General features: G+C 42.4%; 1 non-coding gene across 1 annotated transcript; it reads left to right on the top strand.

Moving 5' to 3' along the window:
• Positions 1-835: 835 nt before the first annotated feature.
• On the top strand, positions 836-997 carry LOC142461785 (U1 spliceosomal RNA). Its single transcript, XR_012786982.1, has one exon. It is a non-coding gene; the product is annotated as a U1 spliceosomal RNA (small nuclear RNA).
• The last annotated feature ends 4,422 nt before the right edge of the window (positions 998-5,419 follow it).

Here is a 5,419-nt window from a genome sequence, read left to right as displayed (position 1 = left end):
CAATTCAGTTGATAAGTGAATATAAAAACTTCACACAACATAAATATGTATATTTAGATATTTAATTTCACTTATATTGACTGAGCACTTTAGTTGTTTAGTTAGGACTATTGAATCCATAAAGCCTACCTTCCCATTTCCCAAAACCACCAATTCAATAACTGTTGTTAGTCTAAAGGGATGCATTCAATAGAATGATGTTTCATTATTTTAGTATTGATACAATGAATGATGATATTTATGGCAATTAATGACTGCACTAATCCATAAGTAACAATTCTTAAGTCTTAGTGATTTTTATTACCAATGTGAGCTACTTTGAACTCTAGTAATAATTTAGATACAAAAGTAATATAACAAAAGTCATTGAATCATGTTCTCTTGATTATTATTCCCAAATTTCCATTTCTAACTCAGAATTTTCTATAGAGGTCTATAAATCTTTTCTTATAAAACCCTCACCTTTATCACCAGAGTGCAATGAAACTCAGGAAGCTTAAAAGAAAATGAGTAATGTTTCCAGACATATCTCAGTTCTTTGCCCATATTCTCAAGATATGCACCAAGATTTACCTCCTTCCTTACCAGTTGCACCATACGTTCCATCTGCTCTCCTATAACTTGCCAAATGTTACAGCACCTTGCATATTGCCTTCACAACTCAGTTTACATTTCTGTCAAATAGTACTTCCTTTTTAATTTAAGTTTTAGCTCAGCATGAATGTCCATTCTTTCTCTATATATATTTCTCCTTAAACAAACAAACAAACGCCATTAGCTCTCTCCCTTTCCTGCATTCTTTTTTCCTAGAGAGATTAGTTAAGAGTTGGCCCTCATTCTTACCCGGCAGGGCAGAAACCATGATCACGAAGGTGGTTTTCCCAGGGCGAGGCTTATCCATTGCACTTTGGATGTGCTGATCCCTGTGATTTCCCCAAATGTGGGAAACTCAACTGCATAATTCGTGTTTGTGGGGGCTCCGTTAACGCTGCCCCCTGAGGAAAAAAAAGAAAAAGAAGAGTTGGTGGTGCGTACGCTTAGATTCACGAAGTAAACAAAGATGGCTGAAATTTTCTCAGCAACGTAAGACCAACTACTTTGAATTTATGTTTTAATGTGTTTTCTTCTTGCTTGAACTTGCATCACTTCACCGAAGACTATAATTGATTATAAGATATTTTGTGGCCATCTGTTCTGTGTAGTGAGATCTGAATTGAGTTTATTTTAACCACAATGATAGGTTTGTTTGTGTGGGTATACTAGAGAAACAAATCCATAGGAATGAAGGGGGAAGTACAGAGTGGAGACCCAAAGCCCATTTGTCGGCCTCTGGAGATCCCCTCACAGAGGGGTCTAGGGGAGGACATGGGTCAGTCAGGGTGCGATGTAGTACTAATGGAGAACACAGCTTTCCCCCAGATCCTGGATGCTTCCTCCCCCCAGCTACCATGATCCGAATTCTACCTTGCAGGACTGGATAGGGCAGAGGTTGTACACTAGTGCATATGGAAGCTGGAGGCACAGGGAATCCAGGGTGGATGATACCTTTAGGACCAGGGGTGTGAGGGGTGATACTGGGAGAGTGTAGGGTGAGTGGGTTGTAAAGGGGGAACTGATTACAAGGATCCACATGTGACCTCCTCCCTGGGAGACGGATGGCAGAGAAGGGGGGGAGGGGAGACTCCGGATAGGGAAAGATATGACAAAATAACAATCTATAAATTATCAAGGGCTCATGTGGGAGGGGTGAGAGGAGAGGGAGGGGAAAAAAGAGGACCTGATGCAAAGGGCTTAAGTGAAGAGCAAATGCTTTGAAAATGAGTAGGGAAAGGAATGTACGGATGTACTTTATACAATTGATGTATGTATGTGTATGGATTGTGATAAGAGTTGTATGAGCCCCTAATAAAATGTAAACAAAAAAAGAAAATGATGATGGAAATGTATGTACAGATATGCTTGAAACAATTGATGTATGAAATATTATGAGTTGTAAGAGCCCCCAATAAAATGATTTTTAAAAAGCCTATAGCAACTGCCTTTGAGATATCAAGGGTCAATCTTGAAAGATTGACCTGAACATAGATGATCACAAGGGTATATTATGAATTATTTTATGGAAAGCTGCATTTTTAATAAAAGGCTAGTATAGTGACCCAAGGACGTTTTCTCCCCATCATGATAATGCACCAGCTCATTTGTTAAGGGTAAAAAGACATGTACTCTGAGAATATCATTGACAAACCTTATGCTAGTCACCATTCAGCTCTGCTTTTGCCCCTTCAGATGCCCCCCCCCCATTTTTTTGTTTGTGCCAGACATAAAGAACATTTTTAAGGAGCATCATTTGAGTCCCTTCATAATATCAAACTACCATTTTGATGTAGTATATATCTAAGAATGCAGAATTATTCAAGGGGGTATTAGAGAGATGGAAATGTGTGGGCATGACTTTCTCCTGAGGATTCTGGGAACTCCAGTCTTCCTCCCTGGAGGTAGGACATAGTCTCCTTGTGAGACATTCTTATTGAGAAGTCTCATGGAACTACACTGATGGAGCCAGAACCTTGTTGCTGGAGGAGCCACATGGAGACTCATGCCAATGCTGAGATGCTTCCTTCACCACCACTGGATCCACAAGACTTTCCACAACTGGTCTTTGATCTTCCTGTATTCGATGTCATTTCATGTGTTACATGACTGAATAGGAATTTATAGATTGGTATTGGACATATGGCTAATGTCAGACTTAAGAACTTGATCTAGACGGGGCTGGGATGATTTCTTATTACACAATTACTGTTTTATATAAAGCTCTTTCTTTTTTAAAATCATTTTATTGGGGGCTCATACAATTTCTATCACAATACATACATACATCCATTTTGTAAAGCACATTTGTACATTTGTTGACATCACCATTCTCATAACATTTGCTTCTACTTGAGTCCTTAATATCAGCTTGTCATTTCCCCCTCCCTCCCCACTCCCCCTCCCTCATGAACTTTGATAATTTATAAATTATTATTATTTTGTCATATGTTACACTGTCTGACGTCTCACTTCACCCACTTTTCTGTTGTCCATCACCCGTGGAGGGGGTTATATGTAGAGCCTTGTAATTAGTTCCCCCTTTTTACCCCACCTTCCCTCCACCTTCCAGGTAACGCCATTATCATCACTGGTCCTGAAGGAATTATCTGTCCTGGATTCCCTTTGTTTCCAGTTCCTATCTGTACCAATATACATCCTCTGGTCTAGCCAGATTTGTAAGGTAGAATTGGGATCATAATAGTTTGGTGGGGGAAGCATTTAAGGAGTAGGGGAAAGTTGTATGTTTCATCATTGCTACACTGCATCAACTAGCTGGTCTCCTCCCAATGATCCTACTGTAAGGGGATGGCCTGTTGCCCACAAATGGTCATTGGGTCCTCATTCTGCACTCCCTCTAATTCACAATGATGTGATTTTTGTTCCTTGATGTCTGATAGCTAATCCCTTCAATACCTCATGATCACACAGGCTGGTGTGCTTCATTTATGCGGACTTTGATGCGTCTGTGTTTGGCCGCTGGTTTACCTTGAAGCATTTGAGACCCCTGAAGCACTATCTTTTGATATCCGGCTACCATCAGCTTTCTTCACCACACCTGTTTACACCCTCGATGAGCATAGGAAGCACGCCTTTTCGTGGGAAGAGTTGGAGGACATTATGCTGAGTGAAGTCAGCCAATCACAAAGGGGGAAGGATAGCATGAGTCCTCTGAGGCAAGTGTAGTCAGAATGGTAGGTGTAGAAAAGAAGCCACCTATTCACAACAATTGGGTTGAGATACAAGGAAGTGGGAGGAGATTGGACCAAAACCCAAGGAGGTTCTTGTTGGTCCAGCACAGTAATGGGAAAAGGATGGAGGGGGCTGGAGAAAACGGGGTGGAGGGGGGAGGATGAAAGTGAAATTATAACGAAGGGAGCAGGGCACTAATCCACCCAAGGGGAGAGCACTGGTCTTGTATCCACAGATCCTAGAAGGGGCATGCAGTGGCTACAATGAAGCACCAAGCCATGAGGACAGTGTGGTCACATGGAAGGTTGCATGAAAAGAGAGAGCTACAGGGCTGGCCTCAGCCAGGGCCAAACTGACCCCCTCCCTGGAAGTGGGTTTGGGGGAGAGCAGGTTGGGGAGAGGGCCCAGCAATCCACACCTGCATGGAGGCAGGCCAGGAGGGAGGAAGAGAGCGAATCTGACTGGGTCCCATGCTGGCACAAGATTCTCAGAGGATGACGTCCCTGCTGGGCGCTAATGGGACACAGAGAGGACCGGGCAAAGGACAACAGCATATATCACACTGTCTCCTTGCTGGAGCAGACTGCGACAGAAAACATTTCTGGAGACACATTACGGGGAAGCAGCGTGGTCTGAACTCCACAAAACAGAGCGAATCAAGGAGGAAACATGGCTGCTTGTTGGGAGACGGGGGATGGGGGGAAGGAAGAGTGGGGGAGGAAAGGAAGTGGTGTTAACAAACTCAGGCACAAGGGAACAACAAGTGGTCCAAAATCAGTGGCGAAGAGAGTGTTGGAGGCCTGGTAGGGCTTGAACAAGGGTAATGTAATTGAGAGGAAATGCTGGAACCCAGATGAAGGCTGAGCATGATAGTGAGACAAGAGGAAAGTAAAAGGAAATAGAGGAAAGAACTTGGAGATAAAAGGCATTTATAGAAGTCTAAATATGGGCATGCACATATGTACATACATTCATTAGTGATGATGAGGGAATAAATCTATATGCATATATTTATAGGTTTAGTACTAAGGTGGCAGGAGGATACTGGGCCTCCACTCAAGTACTTCCTCAATGCAAAAACACTTTGTTCTATTAAGTTGGCATTCCATGATGCTCACCTTCCCAATATGATTGCTGAAGACAAATAGGTGCATAAGCAAATGTGATGAAGAAAGCTTGAGGGTGCTCCGCTACTAAAAGAGATATCGTCTGTGGTCTTAAAGACTTGAAGATAAACAAACAGCCATCTAGCTCAGATGCAAGCAAGCCCACTTAGAAGAAGCACACCAGCCTGTGTGATCAAGAGGTGTGGAAGGGATCAGGTTTCAGGCATCAAAGAAGGAAAACCCATTGTGTGCTTGCCTTCCCAATAAAGCTCTTTTTTATACACATATAAGTGTCACCCTGGATTTCTTTCTCTAAATCTACCTGGATTAACACAATCCACAATCTTAGAAAGGAGCATACATACCGATTGTTAGTATGTGCTAATGTCTGCTTACCACTTTTCTGTCAGTTTGTTGTAATGTGATGGCTTGAAGGTTTCATGACGCTGGAAGTTAGGTCACTGGTGTTTCAAAGACAAGCGAGGTCCCTAAGTGAAGAGGTTTCAGGGAGCTTCCAGACAAAGGACAGA

This window comes from Tenrec ecaudatus, chromosome 11 (genome assembly GCF_050624435.1).
Source record: "Tenrec ecaudatus isolate mTenEca1 chromosome 11, mTenEca1.hap1, whole genome shotgun sequence".
In the NCBI taxonomy this organism is placed as follows: Eukaryota; Metazoa; Chordata; class Mammalia; order Afrosoricida; family Tenrecidae; genus Tenrec; species Tenrec ecaudatus.
This window is presented reverse-complemented; position numbering and strand designations above follow the sequence as displayed.